The following is a 23,530-nucleotide window of genomic DNA, read 5'->3' on the forward strand; positions in this document are numbered from 1 at the left end:
AAGTTCAGGTCATAGAAACATGAACACAACAGGAGACCTGGATAGTGTTGCCAGCCAATTATTTATTCTGGAAGAGGACTGGCAAATTCAGGTGAGATCCAGGCCTTGTTCATTTTCAGAAAAGTAAGCCAGTCAACATTATCAGCGGATAGTCGCGTGCGACGGTCTGTTACCACACGACCTGCAGCACTAAAGACACGTTCCGATAATACACTGGCAGCAGGGCAAGTGTTGTGAGTTCATTTTTCCCTTCACCATTGAGGTCTGATGAACTCTCTCCTCTGGTGAAGGAAGGTAGTGAGGCTGATTACCAAACACCTGGGCAGCTAGATGATGACTGGGTGGCTGGAATTGAGGACTGGATATAAGGCTGCCGACGCCCTTCTTCCTGGCTGGTGATTTTCCTGCTGGATACTTGGAGACCAGTCTGATTCCTGCATCTCAAAGCTAAGTTTTTCTGCTCTGCTTTGCACTCTTCAGTTTTGTTTTTGTTTTGCCTTGTTTTTTGGGAGTTCTGCCATCCCCAGCCGGGGGTGAGCTGAATTCCATTTTTGTCTCTGATCTGTTGATCTTTTGCTCTGTCTTCAGAATATACCTGAGTGCTGATATAGTCTTTTGAAGCCTAGCGACTTCAGGGCCTGTTTTTCCTATCAGTCGGTTGGCTCATTTTGATAGGGTTTTTGCGGATGGCAGACAGCAGCTTTCCTATCCTGTCCTATGTAGTTAGCTTGGGCCCCATCATTTGCTCAACCTATCTTTCTATCTGTGTTAGTGTTTTCATCTTGCTTCACCGTCATTATATGTTGGGGACTGCCTATTGCTTTGAGGTCTGCTCTGGGGCAGTTTAGTTTTTCCCCTTTCTGTCTTTAGGCTATGTAGTTCTCCGGCTGTGATCGAGGGGTCTAGGGCACCGTAGGAACCCCCCACGGCTACTGCTAGTTGTTGTGGATAGGTCCAGGGGTCTGCAATCCGATAGCTGCCAACCTCTCTGGTTTTTCTGGACTTAGCTGGTATTTTGTTTTTTCCTCCTCCGGTGACTCATCATAACAGAATCACCAGCCATACTGCAGATCCTAGGGTACTCAATAGCAGGAGAGAATTGTAAAAAAAAAAAAAAAAAGTGTCAGAATTTTTTTTTTTTTGCGTGCATATTTTTTCCTCTATATCTCTGAGGCTGTAGGGGGAATTTTTCTCTCAATGGAGATGAAGCAATTGTCTGATCGTGTGGAGCAGCTCGCTGCTGAAGTGCGGGGAATTTCCGCCTATCTTGCTCATTCACATGCTGCTGAACCAAAGATTCCCACTCCTGATGTGTTTTTTGGGAATGGGTCTAAATTCTTGAATTTCAAGAATAATTGTAAATTATTTTTTGCCTTGAAGTCTAACTCGTCGGGGAACTCCGCGCAGCAGGTTAAAATTGTCATCTCTTTGCTGCGCGGCGATCCCCAGGATTGGGCGTTTTCTTTGAAACCTGATGATCCTATTTTGAATAATGTGAATGCATTTTTTCAAGCCTTGGGGTTGTTGTATGATGAACCTAATGCTATTGATCAGGCTGAAAAGACCCTGTTGGCATTAAGCCAGGGTCGGGATTCGGCAGAGTCGTACTGTCAAAAATTCAGAAAGTGGGCGGTCCTTACAACTTGGAATGATGGTGCCTTGGTAGCCCTCTTTTGGAAGGGTTTGTCAGAAACTGTAAAAGATACTATGGTGGGATTCCCTGTTCCCTCTAGTCTTGACGATTCTATGTCATTAGCCATTCAGGTGGATCGGCGTTTGCGTGAACGCAAAACTACACGAGAGATGTTGCCACCTGTTGAACAAATGTCTGAACCTATGCAATGTGATAGAGTTTTGTCTAGGGCGCAACGTCAGGAGTTCAGAAGGCGTAATAAGCTGTGTTTTTTTTGTGGAGATGCCTCGCATATTATTCCTGTCTGCCCTAAAGGAGAGAAACGTTGTGCACACACGTTTTCTGTGGGTGGTGTTCAACCTAAGTTTCTTCTGGCAATTACTCTGATCTGCTCCCTGTCCACATTTTCCACCAAGGCTTTTGTGGATTCAGGAGCAGCTCTTAACCTGATGGACTTGGATCTTGCTAAACGTTGTGGATTTCCTATGACACCTCTGCGGACGCCTATCCCTTTGAGGGGTATTGATGCTACTCCTTTGGCGAAGAATAAACCTCAGTTTTGGACCCAGGTGGTAATGCGGGTCGCCCCAGACCATCAAGAAAATTGCAGATTTTTGGTGTTGCATAATTTGCATGATACCATTGTTCTGGGGTTTTCCTGGTTGGAAATCCAAAATCCAGTTCTGGATTGGAAATCTTTGTCTGTGGTGAGTTGGGGTTGTCGGTGTGCCCTTAGTGATGCTCCTGTTTTCTCCACCTCTCCCCAGTCGCATGATGTTCCTGACTATTTGGCTGACTTTTATGATGTATTTAGTGATAATGTGTCTGCGTCTTTGCCTCCTCATAGGAGTTATGACTGTGCAATTGAGCTGAACCCGGGGTGTAAATTCTCCAAGGGTCGGCTTTTCAATTTATCTGTACCCGAGCACGAGGCTATGCGATCCTATATTAAGGAGGCATTGGAGAAGGGTCATATTAGACCATCCTCTTCACCCTTAGGTGCTGTTTTTTTTTTCGTGGCTAAAAAGGATGGTTCATTAAGGCCTTGTATTGACTATCGTGCCCTCAACAAAATTACTGTTAAATATCAGTATCCGTTACCCCTGATTTCTGATCTATTCTCCAGAGTTAAAGGTGCTTGCTGGTTTAACAAGCTTGACCTCAGGGGGGCGTATAATCTTATTCGCATTAAGCATGGGGATGAATGGAATACGGCGTTTAATACTCCGGAGGGACATTTTGAGTACCTGGTGATGCCTTTTGGGCTCACTAATGCCCCTCCTGTCTTCCAGTGCTTCATGAACGATATATTCCGAGACCTTGTGGATACATTTTTGATTATCTATCTGGATGATATTTTGATCTTCTCCAAGAATTGGGACTCTCATGTGGAACATGTTCGGACTGTGTTCCGGATTTTGAGGGAGAATTCCCTGTATGTCAAGGGATCGAAATGCCTTTTTGGGGTACAGAGGATTTCATTTTTGGGATTTATTTTGTCTCCGTCAACTATTGAAATGGACCCGGCCAAGGTACAGGCCATTTATGATTGGGTTCAGCCCACTTCTTTGAAGGCCCTCCAGAAGTTTTTGGGTTTTGCTAATTTTTATCGGAAATTTATAGCTAATTTTTCTGGTATTGCCAAGCCATTGACGGATTTGACTAGGAAGGGTGCTGATGTGCTGAATTGGTCTCCGGAGGCTGTTTCTTCCTTTCAGGAGCTGAAGCGAAGATTCACTTCTGCTCCAGTTTTGCGGCAACCTGATGTCTCACTCCCGTTTCAGGTGGAGGTGGAAGCTTCTGAGATTGGTGCAGGAGCGGTGTTGTCCCAAAAAGATCCTGTGACACCTAAAATGAATCCTTGTGCTTTCTTTTCCCGAAAGTTCTCCCCATCCGAACGTACAGTAACTATGATGTGGGGAATCGGGAACTGTTGGCCATGAAATGGGCATTTGAGGAGTGGAGACATTGGTTGGAGGGAGCCAAACACCAAGTCATGGACCTTACTGGCCACAAGAATTTGATTTACCTGGAGTCTGCCAAGCGCTTGAATCCTATACAGGCTAGGTGGGCCTTGTTTTTCACACATTTTGATTTTGTGGTCTCTTTTCTTCCGGGCACTAAGAATGTCAAGGCAGATGCCCTCTCTAGGAGTTTTCTTGCTGATTCTCCTGTTGTGACTAAGCCTGCTACCATCTTAGGCGAGGGGGGTAGTTCTTTCTGCCATCTCGCCCGATTTGAGACGTTCTCTGGAAGAGTTTCAGGAGGACAAACCTGAGCGTTGTCCCAGTGGAAAGTTGCATGTTCCTGACCAGTGGAGGAAGAGAGTGATGTCTGAAGTTCATTGCTCTGCAATGGCTGGTCATCCAGGTATTTTTGGTACTAGAGATCTGGTGAGTCGGGCTTTTTGGTGGCCCACCTTGTCTCATGATGTCAGGAATTTTGTGCAGTCCTGTGGGACTTGCTCCTGGTCTAAACCTTGTTCTCGCTCTAGTGGGTTGTTGATGCCTTTGCCGGTGCCCTGGAGGCCATGGACCCATATTTCAATGGATTTTATCTCTGATATGCCTGTCTCTCAGAGAATGACTGTTATTTGGGTGATTTGTCATAGATTCTCTAAGATGGTCCATCTTGTACCACTCCCTAAGTTGCCATCTTCCTCTGAGTTGGTGCCCTTGTTTTTGCAACAGGTGGTTCGCTTGCACGGGATTCCTGAGAACATTGTATCTGACAGAGGAGTTCAGTTTGTGTCTAGATTTTGGAGGACTTTCTGTTCCAAGCTGGGAATTCAGTTGTCCTTCTCCTCTGCATTTCACCTTCAGACCAATGGGCAGACGGAGAGAACAAACCAGACTTTGGAGTCGTATTTGAAATGTTTTATTTCTGCCGATCAGGATGATTGGGTTTCATTTTTGCCCTTGGCCGAATTTGCTTTAAATAATAGAGCTAGTTCTGCCACTTTGATGTCACCTTTTTTTTGTAACTTTGGTTTTCACCCTCGATTTTCTTCAGGGCAGGTGGAGCCTTCTGCCTGCCCAGGTGTTGACACTGTGGTGGAGAGAATGCACCAGATCTGGGACCAAGTAGTGGATAAGTTGTCTCTCTCCCAGGAAAAGGCCCAGCGGTTTTCCAACCGGCGTAGAACCGTTGGTCCCCAGTTTAAGGTGGGTGATATGGTTTGGTTGTCGTCAAAAAATATCGCTTCTCCTAAGTTTAAGCCTAGATTTATTGGACCTTACAAGATTTTGGAGATTATTAATCCGGTCTCTTTTCGGTTGGCTCTTCCCGTCACATTTAAAATTCATAATGTGTTTCATAAGTCCTTGTTGAAGAGGTTTGTTGAACCAGTAGTTCCTGTGGTGGCACCTCCTGATCCTATATTGGTTGAAGGTAACATGGAATATGAGGTAGAGAAGATACTGGATTCCCGTCTGGCTAGACGGAGACTCCAGTATTTGGTTAAGTGGAAGGGTTATGGTCAGGAGGATAATTCCTGGGTCTGTGCCTCTGATATTCATGCCGAAAGATTGGTGCGTGCCTTTCATCGGGCTCACCCCGATTGCCCTGGTGGCATGGATGAGGGTTCGGTGACCCCTCCTCAAGGGGAGGTACTGTTGTGAGTTCATTTTTCCCTTCACCATTGAGGTCTGATGAACTCTCTCCTCTAGTGAAGGAAGGTAGTGAGGCTGATTACCAAACACCTGGGCAGCTAGATGATGACTGGGTGGCTGGAATTGAGGACTGGATATAAGGCTGCCGATGCCCTTCTTCCTGGCTGGTGATTTTCCTGCTGGATACTTGGAGGCCAGTCTGATTCCTGCATCTCAAAGCTAAGTTTTTCTGCTCTGCTTTGCACTCTTCAGTTTTGTTTTTGTTTTGCCTTGTTTTTTGGGAGTTCTGCCATCCCCGGCCGGGGGTGAGCTGAATTCCATTTTTGTCTCTGATCTGTTGATCTTTTGCTCTGTCTTCAGAATATACCTGAGTGCTGATATAGTCTTTTGAAGCCTAGCGACTTCAGGGCCTGTTTTTCCTATCAGTCGGTTGGCTCATTTTGATAGGGTTTTTGCGGATGGCAGACAGCAGCTTTCCTATCCTGTCCTATGTAGTTAGCTTGGGCCCCATCATTTGCTCAACCTATCTTTCTATCTGTGTTAGTGTTTTCATCTTGCTTCACCGTCATTATATGTTGGGGGCTGCCTATTGCTTTGAGGTCTGCTCTGGGGCAGTTTAGTTTTTCCCCTTTCTGTCTTTAGGCTATGTAGTTCTCCGGCTGTGATCGAGGGGTCTAGGGCACCGTAGGAACCCCCCACGGCTACTGCTAGTTGTTGTGGATAGGTCCAGGGGTCTGCAATCGGATAGCTGCCAACCTCTCTGGTTTTTCTGGACTTAGCTGGTATTTTGTTTTTTCCTCCTTCGGTGACTCATCATAACAGGCAAGCCAGCACCTCCAATGCATACTGGCTAAGCTCTGGCCATGTATCCAGCTTAGAGACCCAATACTTGAACGGGGAAGAGCCGTCTGGGAGTACACTAACAGGGCAAGACAAGTAGTCTGTCACCATCTGACGGAAACGTTGCCTCCTGCTGGCTGGAGCCGTCTGTGATGGTGTAGCCATTTGTGGCGGTCCCACAAAACTTTTCCACATTTGGGCCATACTGGCCTTGCCTTGTCCTGCGGCACTGCCTCTGCTACCTCTTTGTGCAGAGCTTCCTTCACTGCCTCTACCCACATGGCTGCTTTGAAAAGCACTACCAGCAACACTTGCGGGGGGAATGGAGAACATGATGGCCTGCACAAGTGTTTCTTGGTACTCCCGCATTTTTCGCTCCCGGTTCAACTGTGGTATGAGGCTTTGTAAGTTGTCCCGGTAGCGAGGATCTAGGAGGGTGTACACCCAATAATCAGCCATGTGGAGAATGTTGGCGATGCGGCGGTCATTTAACAAGCACTGCAGCATGAAATCAACCATGTGCTGCAGACTGCCAACTGGCCTGGTAACGCTGTCCCCAGCTTGAGGCAGCATCTCAGCCTGCTCAGCATCACCCCACCCTCGCTGTACACACTGACTACTAGAGCCATGTGTACCTCCCTCCTCTGGAGAGATGTGTTCCTCCTCCTCCATTGACTCCTCGTCATCCTCCTCACTAAGTGTCCCCTGCCTGGGCCTTTGTGTGGAGGCATGTTGCGCAGACTTGCCAGAAGCAGATGGCATTTCTGACTCCTCATCCTCGACCTCTTCAAAAACCTCCTCACTTAGTGCTTGTAAGGTTTTTTGAAGCAGACAGATAAGGGGGACAGTCATGCTGACGCCATCCGCGTGGAGTCATCGAAGGCACGCAAAACTTGGCAGATGTCCCTCATAGTCACCCACTCAGTGGTGGTGAAGTGTGTCCGGCGCACAGTGCGACTTGTTTGCGCCTGATGCAGCTGGTACTCCATTACTGCTGCCTGTTGCTCACACAACCGCTCCAACATATGTAACGTTGAATTCCACCTGGGGGGGAGGTCACATATGATGCGATGTTCTGGCAGGCGGAAACGGCGTTGCAGAGATGCAATGTGCGATCTTGCCATGCTGGAACGCCGCAAGTGAGCACACTCTAGGCGAACCTTGTGCAGCAGTGCATCAAGATCCGGATAGTCCCTCAGAAAGCTCTGCACGACCAAATTGAGCACGTGTGCCAGACATGGTATGTGAGTGAGGTTGCCTAGGCCCAGAGCTGCCACTAGATTTCGGCCATTGTCACTCACTACCAAACCTGGCTGGAGATTCGCTGGCACAAACCACACATCGCTCTCTTGCTTGATGGCATTCCAGAGCTCCTGTGCTGTGTGGCTCCGATTCCCCAAAGAAATTAATTTAAGGACGGCCTGTTGATGTTTGGCCACACCTGCGCTCATATCTGGCCTAACAGGCTCATGCAGTGCTGATTCCGAGGAACTAGAGTAGGAGGAGGACTCAATATGTACAGACTGCATTCCTGCAATCCTTGGAGTTGGCAGAATACATACAGAGCCACTCTCCAGATCTGTACCCGGCTCCACAACATTGACCCAATGGGAAGTGAGGGAAAGGTATCGTCCCTGTCCATGGCTTCTGGTCCACGCATCGGTGGTCAGGTGGACCTTGCTACTGACAGCGTTTAGTAGCGCATTTTTAATTTTTGCCTCCACATGCTTTTGCAGGGCAGGGATGGCTTGCCTGCTGAAATAAAAGCAGCTGGGCACATTGTATTGTAGAACTGCCAATGACATCAAGTTCCGGAAGGTGTCAGTCTCCACCAGCCTGAATGACAGCATCTCAAGGGCCAGTAGTTTGGCAATGCCGGCATTCAGAGCCAGTGCTCGGGGATGGTTTGCCGAGTATGGCCACTTTTTCTCCCATGCCTGTGCTACCGATTGCTGGTGAGTGGCCTGGGAGTGTGCTGATGACTGCGAACGTGGTTCAGTGGGTGGAATTTCACTGGGTCTCTGGACAACAGTGGCAGTGGTTCTTCCATGGCGTTCCAGTGAGGAAGCCGAACCAGCTGTGTGTGAGCTGGAGGAAGAGGCCCCAACACGAGCTGAAGAGGTGGTAGGTGCTGCTGAAGGTTGGCCTACATCTTCAGTGTGTCTGTGTAACTCCACCTCGTGCTTGGTACGCAAAAACAAAAATACAAGCTAAGTCCAGAAAACGGAGAGGTTGGTAGCTAGCGGATTGCAGACCCCTGATCCTATTCACAACAGCTAACAGTAGCCGTGGGGTGTTCCTACGGTGGTCCTAGACACCTCGTTCACAGCCGGAGAACTAAATAAACCTAAAGAAAGAAAGGGGAAATCTAAACTGCCCCAGAGCAGACCCCAAAGCAATAGACAGCCCCCAACATGTATTGACAGTGAAAACAGATGAAAACACAAACACAGACAGAAAGACAGGCTGAGCAAACGATGGGGCCCTCACTAACTAGATAGGATAGGAAAGAAAAGCAACTGTCTGCAATCACGCAAAAACCCTGCCAAAAATAATGTCCAACACGTCTGATAGAAAAGGCCCTGAAGTCAGTAGACGTCAAAATCACTATATCAGCACTCAGGTATATTCTGAAAACAGAGCAACGAGATCAACTGATCAGAGACAAAAATGGAGTTCAGCCAGTCCCAACCAGGGCTGGCTGAACACAAACACTAAGTAAACCAGACAAAATCTCATGGAACAATAGCATAGCAAAAACTTAGCTTTAGTAGACAGGACTAAACTGGAGGCCAGAGCTCAGAGCAGAGAGGATCACCAACAACTAGAGTTGAGCGAAACGGGTCGAACAATTTCAAAAGTCGCCGACTTTTGGCAAAGTCGGGTTTCATGAAACAAAACCTGACCCTAGGATGAGGTCGGCCACGAGGTCGGCGACTTATGCGCCAAAGTCGCGTTTCAAAAGTTTGTTTAGCGCTCTTTTTCAGCCAATCAGGATCCACGGACACTGTGGGCAACGTGATGACATAGGCAGGGGTCACCACCATCTTTCAGAAGGGCATGCAAGTGATTGGCTTGCTTTCGTGGGCGTCACAGGGGTTATAAAAGGGCGTGCACGCCGACCGCCATCTTACTTCTGCCGATCTTAGCATAGGGAGAGGTTGCTGATTCTGTAGAGAGAGCGTTAGGCAGGGAAGAAGACAAAAAAACTGCTTCTGCTGCTAGCGATTTTGCCTGTGCAACACACCAGTCACTGTGTGTGCAGTGTAAGGGGAGGCTATATTGTGGTGGATCAGCGGTGTTGGTTGTTAGGCTGCCTTCTAAGGCTTCCTGACAGCTGCATTGCTGTTTCCCCACTGCTCTGCAGACTGCTTTTTTAAAAGCAATCCCAATTTTTTTTTTGTCCTGCTAAGGTACTGAGCGTGCATTTATTCACACCATACAGCGGTGTACGCTCCTCATACAGTACCGTGTAACGGCTGTTATCACAGCCACAGTGAAGCTATCTGTGTGTCACTGTGGAAGGATAAGTGGAGGACTTGTTCCGTTCTTACAGACCTACACTCTAGGGAGATTCCTATTCTGCCCAATTCTACAATTCACTTTTTTCACACCTGTGCCATCGAGCCTGTGACATAGCGCTCTGATATTCAGTGGGCCTCACACAATCCAAAAGTGTCCAGTGTCCACAAGTGTCTGCAGAAATTCAAAATCTCCCTTATCCTGTAGTCACTTTTTTCACACCTGTGCCATCGAGCCTGTGACATAGCGCTGTGATATTCAGTGGGCCTCACACAATCCAAAAGTGTCCAGTGTCCACAAGTGTCTGCAGAAATTCAAAATCTCCCTTATCCTGTAGTCACTTTTTTCACACCTGTGCCATCGAGCCTGTAACATAGCGCTGTGATATTCAGTGGGCCTCACACAATCCAAAAGTGTCCAGTGTCCACAAGTGTCTGCAGAAATTCAAAATCTCCCTTATCCTGTAGTCACTTTTTTCACACCTGTGCCATCGAGCCTGTGACATAGCGCTCTGATATTCAGTGGGCCTCACACAATCCAAAAGTGTCCAGTGTCCACAAGTGTCTGCAGAAATTCAAAATCTCCCTTATCCTGTAGTCACTTTTTTCACACCTGTGCCATCGAGCCTGTGACATAGCACTCTGATATTCAGTGGGCCTCACACAATCCAAGTGTCCAGTGTCCACAAGTGTCTGCAGAAAATCTCTCCCCTGTCCTATAGACACCTTGTACCTTGTTTTACATTACTATATAGTTTGTTGGATTTTGTCTACATTTCTACCAAAAATGAGGAAGGCTGGTGGAAGAGGCCGTGGAATTGGGCGGGGGTTGGCAGCTGGTAATGATGGTGTTGGTGGTGGATCTGATGGAAGTGGCAAAAGCAAAATAGGACCGAATGCAGGAGGTGTTGAGCCTGCGTCATCGTCTGGCTCCATAAGGCTTCGAAGGCTTAGTTTTCTAGGAGTTGGCAAACCGCTTTTAACGCCAGAGCATCAGGAAAAAGTTTTGTCTTACATTGCTGACTCAGCCTCCAGCTCTATCGCCTCCTCTTCTGAAGTTGTAAAAAGTAAAAGCACTGAGTCGTCATTGGAGGCTCATGTTCGTGAACCACACCTTTCCTTGTGTCCTTCACCCCAACCAAGATTGAAGGATGACGCAGGCCATACTACTGATTACTCCATGGAGCTGTTTTCACATACCATGCCTGGATTATCAAGTGAAATGGTGAATTACCCAGGCCAAGATGAATCTGACATGGAGTGCACTGATGCACAGCCACTGATAGATGATTCTGCTGGTACATTCACTCAGAGCACTACATTGTCCTCGCAGTGTACAGAGCCAGATTCTGACCCTGATGAGACTCAGGTGCCCCTTCCCGCACACTATACCACCATACACGGTGACACAGAGGAAGGTGCACATGACATTGAAGAGGAGGTGATGGATGACCCAGTTGTTGACCCAGATTGGCATCCATTGGGGGAAGAGGGTGCTGCTTCCAATAGCTCAGATGAGGAGCATCCACAGCAGACATCGACATCGCAACAGCTGTTATCTGGCAGGCCCGGAGCACTCCAAAGACAGGTTCCAAAAATCAAAAGAGTTGCTGGACAACTTGTCCAGAGGGTCAAAACATCACAGCGTGCTAGGCCGCAAAATGTCTGCCAAAGTAGGAAGAGTGCAGTGCGGCACTTTTTTGAACAAAATCCTCATGATCACGCCAAGGTTATCTGTAACAAGTGCGCAAAGACCTTTAGCCGAGGGAAAAATCTGAAAAATTTGAATACCAGTTGCATGCTTAGACATTTAACCAGCATGCACTTGCAAGCATGGACACAACACCAAACCTCAAGTGCCACATGTGCAACTGATCACAAAGAAGGTAGTCAGCAATGCTACATTGTTTCCCCCACTGTAAGCCCACCGGTTAGCACAGCAGCAAATGTTGAGGTGTCGTTGCAAGGCCACAGCAGTCAGGGAATCCCACTGTTATATCAACGAAATACTGAATCTAGGCCATCAGAAAGAACACCAACTCCATCACCATCATCAACCCTCTCTCGGTCCGCCCTGTCCACCGCTACTTCCACCATATGCAGCTCTCAAGTCCAGCTCACCCTCCCAGACACTATGAGTAGGTCAAGAAAGTACTCAGTCTCTCATCCGCGTACACTGGGTTTGAACGCCCACATTGCCAAACTAATCTCGTTTGAGATGATGCCCTATCGGTTGGTGGAAAGCGCAGCTTTCCGCGAACTCATGGCCTATGCAGTACCACGCTATGACCTACCCAGTCGCCACTTCTCTCGCAAAACCATCCCAGCCCTCCACCATCATGTGAAAGACCGCATTGTCCATGCACTCAAGCAGTCAGTGAGTGGAAAGGTGCACCTCACAACTGATGCATGGTCCAGTCGGCATGGCCAGGGCCGTTACGTGTCCATCACTGCGCACTGGGTTAATGTGGTGGATGCAGGGTCCACAGGGGACAGCGGTGGTGGGACAGTGCTGCCTAGCCCACGGTATAGGAAACAGTTGGCTGTAGGCGTTCCACCCTCCTCCTCCTCCTCCAGAAGCAAAAGCTCGTCCACAGAGCGCAGTCGTACGAGCACTCCATCTGCAGCTGCCACTGTTGCACACGAGGTTTCCCCCTATCGAGCAGCTAGTGGAAAGTGTCAGCAGGCTGTGTTGCAGATGATGTGTTTGGGCGACAGACACACCGCCGAGGTGCTGGCTGAGTACTTGAAGCGACAAACTGAGTCATGGCTGGGCAGTGTACATCTTGAGGCAGGCAAGGTAGTGATAACGGCCGTAATTTTGTGGCAGCCATAGCCCTTTCAAAACTCAGCCACATACCTTGCTTGGCTCACACCTTGAACCTGGTGGTGCAGTGCTTCCTCAAAAATTATCCGGAGTTAACAGTCCTGCTCCATAAGGTGCGAAGACTGTGCGCGCACATCCGCCGGTCGCCTGTACACTCCGTTCGTATGCAGAAGCTGCAGCGATTGCTCCACCTTCCCAACCACCGCCTCATTATCGACATTGCGACAAGGTGGAACTCCAACCTGCACATGGTGGAGCGGCTGTGCGAGCAGAGGCAGGCCATAATGCATTTGTGGGAGGATACACGGCCAGGCACTTTGAGAGCAGACATGGAGTTGACAGGTGTGCAGTGGTCGAAGCTGAAAGACCTCTGTAAAGTCCTTCAGTGTTTTGAGGAATGCACATGGCTGGTAAGCGCAGACGACGCCATCCTAAGCATGAGCATCCCACTTATGCGTCTGCTCATGCAAACTTTGACGCACCTTAAGGAGCAGGCGTCTGCAGCCAATGTTGACGAGGAGGAAGAGGTGGAGGGAATCATTGATGACATTCAGCCATTGTCTGCTCAGGGACCTCTCCTGGACGAGTTGGAGGAAGAAGAGGAGGAGGAGGATGATGATGGGGATGATTACTTAGGGGAGGAGGATGCATCTCGTGGGGCAAGTGAAAATGTTGGTGTGGCAAGGTCTGGTACAGGGTTTGTGCGTGACTGGAGGGATGTGGATTTTTCAGAAAGTGCTCCTCCAACCAGCACTCGCAGTGCATCATTGACACCGGGAACATTGGCCCACATGTCAGATTATGCCTTGCGGATCCTAAAAAGGGACCCCCGCATTGCCAAAATGATGAACGATGACGACTACTGGTTGGCTAGCATCCTGGATCCACGCTATAAAGGCAAATTACAAAACATCATGCCACAGGAGAACCTTGACCTAATATTGGCTAATAAACAAGCAACTCTGGTAAATCGGTTGCTTGAGGCATTCCCAGCACACAGCAGCGGTGGTGGTTCTCACACGAGCCGTACGGGCCGGGGGCAGCTTGGCAAAGGTGTTCATGGTGCACACAGCAGAAGTGGTGTTGGAGACAGGGGTTTCATGACAATGTTGTGGACTGATTTTTCAAGTACTGCTCACACAACTGGTAATACAGCATCGATGGAAAGTGACAGCAGTTGTCAACTATGGTTACAAACTACTTTTCCTCCCATATCGATGTTCTCCCACACAGGTCATTCCCCTTTGACTATTGGGCCGCTAAACTGGACACCTGGCCTGAATTGGCCCAATATGCCTTACAGGAGCTCGCTTGCCCAGCTGCAAGTGTGCTATCGGAAAGAGTCTTCAGTGCAGCTGGATCAATCCTGACAGAAAAAAGGACCCGTCTGTCAACCCAAAATGTGGATGATCTAACCTTCATTAAAATGAACCATGCATGGATTTCCAATGATTTTGTCCCACCTTCCCCTGATGACACATAGGGTGACAGAAAAATGGCTTGCTTTGGTCCACCTCTTCCTGGGACTTGACCTATTTCGCCTTTTGCATCAGCTGAATGTCCAACATCAACATATGCCACTTTCTAAAACTCCCTAACTGTGCAGGGCCCCAGCATTTGCAATCTTTACCTCTCCCTGCTCCTCCGCTGTGTGGTCTGGGCCATCAAATCCATACTGTGCCTGACACCGTCTGAGCCTGCCTCCTGATGTATAGACATATCTTTTGAATGTGTATGCTATCCATACATGTTATCCGGGGATACGGTACCCTTTCTCACCTTTGTGCAATCACATGCAAGCCATACTGGGCCTAACACCGTCTGAGCCTGCCTCCTGATGTATAGACATATCTTTTGAATGTGTACGCTATCCATACATGTTATCCGGGGATACGGTACCCTTTCTCACCTTTGTGCAATCACGTGTAATCCATACTGGGCGTGAGAACGGCTGGCGAGCTGTTAAGCAAGCTACAGCACCTGTGGTTTGCACACGTAAGTTTTTCATTTTTTCAGGAATGTCGGTTAGGCCTAATTCCGGAACTGCGGTTGACCTGCACTTACTGGGAAATCATTGTTCGCGAGTAATAATTGTAATCAGTGATCCCCATCACTAACGTTGTTCAGCGGGTTATCTGCACCTGTAAGCGACAAACGCTGGCCTTTTCAGTGTAGCGCACATGCAGCCACGTACATGTAAGGGCATGACTCACCAGTTATTGGCCAATCTCATGTGCCAGAGCCTCACGTGTCCCTCTAGTAAGCCGGACTCGGACCGCGGGGCATGACGGAGTCTCGTTCGTTAACGGAATTAAGCTTGCAATGTGTGCATCTGTTCTGTAGCTGGAATGGTTGAGTTTGCCCGTGTTGAGTCAAATTACGCCGTAGGCTCCACTCCTGGTGGTGCCCTTCTGGACATTCCTTTAAGGTTCAGCTTTGCAACCATACTGCCCACGTAAAACAAACACTTTGCCTTCATGAACGCTGTTTGGAGGGTCATGACTCGTGGGAATAACGCCGCCCAATCAGTTAACCTGCTAGAGAGATCCTTCGTTGCTCCCAAGCATGACATCACACTCCCTAGGAGGAAGGTAATGCCACTGTGGCGACCGATTCCTGGGGGCGACACAAGTGCACTGATGCCCAGCCACTGCTCGATGAATCTGCTGGTACATTGACCCAGACCACTACATTCCCCTCGCATGCTACCCTTCCCATATACAGTTCCATCTTACACGGTGACAAAGAGGAAGCTGCAGATGAAAGTGCAGGTTCGGTCCACCCGCCATCAGACACACCACCGTACTATCAGGGGCCCTGTGCCAGTGCCGTCGCCAGCGAGTGGGCCCCCCCTGCTTGCTCAGGATCACAGCACTTGCAAGGTTGAAATACTGTGCAGTGAGATGGAAGATGGGGACGACGAGGAGTCCAGACTAGTACAGGGATTCCCTAGCGAGGAGACTTATTTCATTGTTTTCAATGTTGGGACAGCAATTTTTGGGAAGCACTATACTCTGGAGAATGATAGATGGGGCCCACCATACACTGGAACATTCCAAAGGTGGACATCAGACACTGGAGCAGCATTTACAGGGCCCATTATACACTAGAGCATTAGAAATGGGGCCCATTATGTTTGGAGCCCATAAGACAGTGGAGCTTCATCCATGGGGACCAACATATACTGTAGCATTATGTGGAGCGCATTATATACTGTTTCAAACATTATATGGGACCAATGATTCTGTATGGAGAAATAGATGGGCCTCGTCATGAGATGTAAAAAGTGTAGTATTTTTCATTGTACTATACCGCTATTTCTCTGCCGTATCGGAGCATGATGAGTTGTGGTATGTGTTAAAGGGGCGCTCTTTCACCCAGGGCACATGAAAACCTGGAGCCAGCCCTACCCCCCCACAACTTTAGCCAAATAACCCCCATTTTTCAGTGCGTAGCTTGTATTATGAAGTTAATTAAGGTTGACCAGCTTAAGTAAGAAGAATTGATGCTTTTGGCATTCAAATGAGCACTGTAGGTGTGTTTCCTGTCCTCCTCTCACTGCCGACTTTTTTTCCCCATTGACTTACATTGGGTTTCGTGTTTCGGGACGACCCCGACTTTTCCCTATAATCGGCCGATCTTGCTCGACCCGACTTTTGGAAAAGTCGGGTTTCACGAAACGAAACTCGACCATAAAAAAACAAAAGTCGCTCAACTCTACCAACAACCCAGCAGGGCGTCGGCGGCCTTATATCCACTCAGAGATTCCGGATGTCCAATCACACTCCACCTGTTCAGATGACAGGTTTTTCCCATCCAAATCAATTTCACTACCTCCTTTCACCAGCAGAGGGAGTTCATCGGACATCAAAGGTGAAGGAGAAAATGAGCTCATAACAGTTAAGTAATGTGATAGACAGGCCTCTATTCCTTATATTTAAAGACTCTATAGAAACAGGGTCTGTTCCTTTTGATTGGCAGCAAGCAAATGTGGTATCAATATTCAAAAAGGGGTGCAAAAGGGAACCTGGAAACTATAGGCTGGTAAGCTTAACATCTGTTGTGGGTAAAATTTTTGAAGGTTTTCTAAGGGATACCATTAAGGAATATCTCAATGTTAATAAATGTTTAACTCCATATCAACATGGATTTATGAAGGATCGCTCCTGTCAAACTAACCTGATCAGCTTCTATGAGGATGTAAGCTCTCAAATGGACCAAGGAGAATCATTGGATGTCATTTGTCTCGACTTCTCTAAAGCATTTGACACTGTCCCACATAAAAGATTGCTAAGTAAGATGAGAAAGCTTGGGCTAGGGGAAAATGTGTGTAGATGGGTAGGTAGCTGGCTTCGTGATAGAAGGCAAAGAGTGGTTATTAATGGTGCATAATGGAGACCTAATATATATGTACAAGTTTATCAGAGGGCAATACAGAGATCTCTCCAATGAACTGTTTGTACCAAGAACTGTGACAAGAACAAGGGGGCATTCTCTTCATTTGGAGGAAAGACAATTTCTGCACCAGCATAGAAGAGAGTTCTTCACGGTAAGAGCAGTGAGGCTCTGGAATTCTCTTCCTGAGGAAGTGATGATGGCCACTCACTGAATGAATTTAAGAAAGGAATGGATGATTTTCTTGTGAGTAACAGTATGGAAGGTTACGAATAACATAATATTGTAGGTAGATGGTTGACCCAGCTTAGGGGAAGGAATTTTTTTCCCTATGGAGAAAATTGGCTTCTACTCTGTGGGTTTTTGCCTTCCCCAGGATCAACAATGCTGAACAGCTGCACTAAAAATAGGCTGAACTAGATGGACATAAGGTCTTCCTTCAGCCTTCAAAACTATGTTACTATGATCAACCAGACATCCATTCCCTCTCAGCCTCTTTCATAAGCCCCAGAGATGTCATTCGTATTTCCTGGAGTAAGACTACATCTTCGTCCAGGTATTTAAGATGGTCATATACCGCATGTCTCATTCTACGCACCTTAATGCTGTTCACATTAGTTGATGTAATTTTTAAAGAAAACCCTGCCATAATAATGCATAAGAGGAGCAGAGAAGTAGAACCCATCATCATAATTCAGAATTGTTATGTCCACCATCGGTCTCCATGTCTACATTAGAGGGTAAGGGCTTCCGCTTTGTAGGCAGATGTCCTCTATATCCCTGTCACATTCTACCTCTGTTCTTTTCAGTTCTTGTTCAAAATTTCCATCTGACTCAGACAGACCTTCATATCTGTTAGACATAACCATCACATCAACTCCGCTGCTGAGTTTTTTCCTGGCATTTTGGTCACTGCCATATTGTTCCTTGGGTTTACGGGAAGATGTTTTTTTTTCCTCCTTTTTGTCTGCTTGATGTTACCATTATCAAGTAGTAATGGAGAAACAGATGCACAGGCTTCCTGTGGCTGCTGGCCTTGTGGGATGACCTCCATGCTCCCCTGTGCCTCCTGTGTATACAGTACTGCTGAACTGGTGTTACATGGTCTGACTCCTGGTGGATTTCTGATCTAGTGAGTATCTCCACTGACATTAACGGCTACGCTTCCCGAGCCTCTGCCTCTACCAAATACTCATCAGGAAGGTCCCTGCAGATGTTATGCCAGGCATCTGGACAGTCCTTGTGAGGGTGGCCAAACAGGTTGCACCTTATATTTTGGCAGTCTGCAGCTTCATGGCCTACTTCCCCGCACAGTCTGCACCTGACCACGGTACAGGCATTTGACATTTGACCACAGTACAGGCATTTGACAAATGACCTGCTTTTCCACATTTAAAGCATTTATGAGGCTGCCCGGGATAGAAGCAAACACCCTTCTCCCTCTCAATGAAGAATGAGTTGAGTAAGTGGGCAGTGATGTTGTTATTCTGCTGCAGCTTTACCGGGACTGTCCACCCTCCTATCCAGATACCATCATCGCCTCGATTCTTGGTGAGATCAGAGGCAAGGTTGCAATGTCTCCAGAGCCACACCACAATGTCCTGTGGGGGAGCAGCCTCATTCCAAAAGATAATATTTACAGCAACTGTATCCGGCCTGGAAATGGGAACAAAGATAAATTTGATCCAACCGTCTGTGTCCCTGTACTTGGGGAAATTGGCCCAGAATCTGTTCAGATCAGACATGAGCTTAAAGCTGACGTCATAGCCCTGACTGTCTGAAAGATTTGTCACTGCCAAGATGCTGGCTGGCGCAAACCCCATCTGGCAGCACAGGAGCTCCCTGATCACAAACTTCCTGTCTGACAGGTGCCCATTTGCACCTCTGAGCTTAAATCGCACCACGTTTCTTCTTTTGAACACCTTGCCGGTATAGTTGGTACTGGAGGTGAAGGACGAAGCACCATGGCTCCAGGTATTACTGGGGGGAACCTGTCGGGTCACACTGGGATGACTGTCGAGGTGAGGGTCTGCTGCAGGGGTACCTGTCACCTCTTGTTCATTAGGTATTAAAGGGGGAACTCACAAACATTATCCTGCACATTGATATCATTTATAATATAATTATCATCAGGCGATGTCACATTCACTACAGACTGTGAGCCCCCTCCAACCTTTAACCCCATGGGTACAGTGTGGTTATTCCCAATCTGTGAGTCAGCATTAGGGCTATGCTGTGCACCATCAATACACATAGTCACACACGCAATGTCCTGCTCTTGTGTTGAGCATTCTGGGACTTGTGGTGTCTCTGCTGCATGAATCTACGTTGCATGATGCTGCTCATGCTCTGCTACAGTCTGCTGTATTTGTCCCTGCTGGAAACAGAAATGTGCAGATTGTAACAATGACTAATGACTGTGTCTGCTGCTTCTGAAGTTCATCCTGTACAGTCTGTGACCCAAACTCAGCATCAGAGTCCGTGGACTCTACACCAAAATCCGGCTTGTGAGATTTGAACCGTTCCTGGTTTCTTTAGGTCTCTGCCAGGGGCCCAATCATCCCCAGGATACAGTCAATATCCCTGACCACACTGGCCTGCTCCAGACCCAGTGAGCAAAGTAAAGTGTCTGGTCACACACAACTTTACTGTCAAGATGAGCAGCCTTTAGTTTATTGTTCACATCAGTCTCCATTTCCAACCTTTGTTTGTTCTGCTGTAACTCACCCATCTTCTTCACCAGGGCAGGTATCTCCTCCGCCAGCTGCAGCTCTGGTGCACGTGCCGTCTTCTTCTCAGGTTTTGACTTGGATAATGGCTCTGGGTTTTTGAATGCAGAAGTCTCCTTTGGTTTTACCACAGATGACTTTATGGTTTCACTGCTGCCTCCGGGCTCCACGGTACTCCACACTGCCACTCATCAATGACCTTGTGCATCCTGAGCGTGCCATACCGGTCACCGTGTCTCGCTGCTGCAGGTTTTCCTGCCATGTCTGCCTCTCCAGAGTTGTCCGGCTCTGCCTGTGTGGAGGAGTGAGCTGCACACCTGAGGCCGGTAATGGCGTTTGTTTTACCTTCTGTGCACCAGGCTAGCTCTGTTTACTGACAGAAAATTCCTTTTGGGAATTACTGGACTTTGGGCTTTGCTGCATTTCTTTACTTACTGACACTTTCACCTCAGGTTTCCTTGTTGTAATTGGAGCTAGTGTATCTTCCATAACTTTACTCACATTAGGCTAATTTCACACTTGCTTTTTTTTGCAGCGCGTTTTTCCCGCAAAAAAATGCATTGAAAAAACGCATGCAAACGCATACAAATGCTGCGTTTTTTTCAAGCATTTTTATGAGCATGCATGAAAAAAACGCAGCATTTTTATGCGTTTGTATGCGTTTTTAGTGCGTTTTTACCGCGTTTGCGTTTTTTCCAACATTAGGTGGCCCCTCACACTAACCCAAACCATGACTTTACTAACCCTAACCCTAACCCTGACCCTAACCCTAACCCTGACCCTAACCCTAACCCTGACCCTAGCCCTAACCCTAACCCTGACCCTAACCCTTAACCAAACCATACTAACCCTAACCCTGACCCTAACCCTAACCCTTAACCAAACCATACTAACCCTAACCCTAACCCTAAACCCTAGCTAACCCTAACCCTAGCCCTAAACCCCCTTAACTAACCCTAACTCTAACCCAAACCCCTAAATTCCATTGTCCAACTAATGGTAAAAAAAAAAACGCATGTGCAAAAAAACGCATACATAAGCATGCCAATGCGCACATATGCGCACCCATAGACTTATAATGGGTGTCTTGCTGTAAAAAAAATGCATTGCGCGCGCATGCGTTTTTTTGAGGCAAGTCGGACGCCCAAAAAATGCAACAGGATGCATTTTGTGCTCCCGAGCGCATACCGCAAAAAAACGCATGCGCGGAAAAACGCGTACAAACGCATGTGTATGCGCACATAAGCGCATCCCATGCAAAGTATAGGGAAAAAAAAGCATGCGTTTTTTAGCGCTAAAATACCGCGAAAAAAAACGCAAGTGTGAAACCAGCCTTAACTCTGATTTCTTCCTTCATGGAAGCAGTTGAGCTTTGCTTGTTGGTTTACATTGCTTAATGGTGGCTTTCTCCCAGTGTAGGCCGAGAAGCCTGGGCCTTGCTTGGGTAGCTTCCCCGCCCATACGAGAACTGCTAAAACAGTCCTCACAGCTAGAAGGCAGTATTATTGTAGTTATATTGTTACATACGAGAAGCATTATAGCAGTTATATTCTTGTCCATAAGGGGCAGTATCATACCTCTCAACTTTTGAAGAAGGTAAAGAGGAACAAAGGCTGTGGCGCGTGCAGAGCATTGCGGCAAATTTTAGGCCACGCCCCGACCACACCCATTTCACAACTAGTCACACCCATGTCAATTCCCCAACCACAACCATTTAGCACTGCTGATCCCTCTGACTGGTACTGAGGACATAGTGGCTGGCATTATGGGCACAGTGGCTGGTACTGTGGACACACAGACTGGTACTGAGGAAAAGAAAGCAAGGAAGATAGAGAGAAAAAAGAACAGAGAGCGAGAAAGAACGAACAGAGAGAGAAAGAAAGAAATAACAGAAAGAGAAAAAGAAACAGGGGAAAGAAAGAAAGTACAGAAAGAGAGAAAGAAAGAGCGAACAGAGAGAGAAATAAAGAACAGTGAGAAATAAACAAAGAACAGAGAGAGAGAAAGGAAGAACAGAGAGAGAAAGAAAGAGGGGAAAGAAAGTGAGAACAGAGAGAAAAAGAAAGAGGGGAAAGAAAGAAAGAACAGAGAGAAAGAAAGAACAGAGAGAAAGAAAGAGGGGACCGAAAAAAAGAACAGAGAAAGAAAGAAATAAAGAAAGAAAGGGGGGAAAGAAAGAAGGGAGAGAAAAAAAGAGGGGAAAGAAAGAAACAGAGAGAGAGAAATAACAGTGAGAGAGAAAGAAAGAAAGAAAGAAAGAAAGAGGGGAAAGAAAGAGAACAGAGAGAGAAATAAACAAAGAGGGGAAAGAAAGAACAGAGAGAGAGAAAGAAAGAAGTAAAGAAAGAACAGAGAGAAAGAAAGAAAGAAAGAAAGAGGGGAAAGAATGAAAGACACAGAGAGAGAAAGAAAGAACAGAGAGAGAAAGAACAGAGAAAGAGAAAGAAAGAATGTACCGAGAGAGAAAGAAAGAACGGAGAGATAAAGAAAAACCGAGAGAAAGAAAGAACAGAGAGTGAGAGAAATAAAAAAGAAAGATTAGAGAGGGAAAGAAAGAACAGAGAGAGAAATAAAGAAACAGAAAGAGAAGGAAAGAACAGAGAAACAAAGAAACAGAGAGAGAAAGAAAGAAAGAACAGAGAGAGAGAAAGAAAAGATTCTATAAAGATACTATAGCAGCCCGGCTCCCATTGTAGTGCCCATCTGAACTTCCCGATGCAGGACATATCATGATCCACTTACATGGCTGGCATCCCCAATTCCAAGGCGATTCCGCTGTCCATGCTGTCGGAGGAGGACACGGTGATGGATCTGAAGCATTCCCTGAAATGCCTCCATGGTTCCCTCACAATCTCTTCCCAAAATTACCTAATTTCCGGTCAGCTTCCAGCACATCACTTCCGGTGGAACGTCACGTGCGAGTTTTAAAGTGCTCCTCAGGGCTCCGCCGTGTGCTCCTGTGTCCACAAGAAAAGTAAGCTCCCGGCTGGGAGAACGGGGCAGGCTCTCAAAATCGGGATTGTCCCGCTGGATCCGGGACGGTTGGGAGGTATGAATGCTCCCCACCATACACCTTGTACACGCACGGCTCCACACACCTCATACACACGGTTACGCTTTGTATGTCTCCATACACTTTATACACACAGGGCTCCGTTTTGTACACCCCGTACACGCGGCTTCGCTCCGTACACCCCATACACTGACACTGCTATGTACAATTCATACCCACAGGGCTCCATTCCATATACATCATACACACATAGCTCTGCTCCGTACACTTTGTACACACACGGCTCCACTCTGCACACCCCATACACAAGCGGCTCTGCAACACACACCAAGTACACACAAGGCTCCGCTCCATACACCTTGTGCACACACGGCTCCGCTCCGTACACCAAGTACACACACTGCTCCACTCCGCACACACCATACACACGTGGCTCTGCTCCGTACACCTCGTACACACGGCTCCGCTCTGTACACCAAGTACACACACAGCTCCGCTCCATACACCTTGTACACGCACGGCTCTGCTCACCCCATACACACGTGGCTCCGCTCCGTACACTGAGTACATACGCGGCTCCGCTCTGTACACCTTGTATACACACGGCTCTGCTCCGGTCACCAAGTACACACACGGCTCTGCTTCACACACCTTGTACACACGGCTCCGCTCTGCACACCCTGTAGACACGCGGCTCCACTCAGTACTTCTCATATACACACACGGCTCCACTCCATACACCTCGTACACACACGGTTCCGCTTCGTACACCTTGTACACACATGGCTCCGCTTTGTACACCTCGCACACACACGGCTCTGCTCCATACACCCCATACACATGCGGCTCTGCTCCGTACACCTCGTACACACGGCTCTGCTCCGTACACCCCAGCCCAGCGATGGATGGGGTCGGTGCATGGGGGGCATGACAGCTCAGTGCAGTTGGGGAAGTAAAATCT

This window comes from Dendrobates tinctorius, unplaced genomic scaffold, assembly GCF_039654945.1.
Source record: "Dendrobates tinctorius isolate UK_male_01 unplaced genomic scaffold, ASM3965494v1 ptg000058l, whole genome shotgun sequence".
Classification (NCBI taxonomy): domain Eukaryota; kingdom Metazoa; phylum Chordata; class Amphibia; order Anura; family Dendrobatidae; genus Dendrobates; species Dendrobates tinctorius.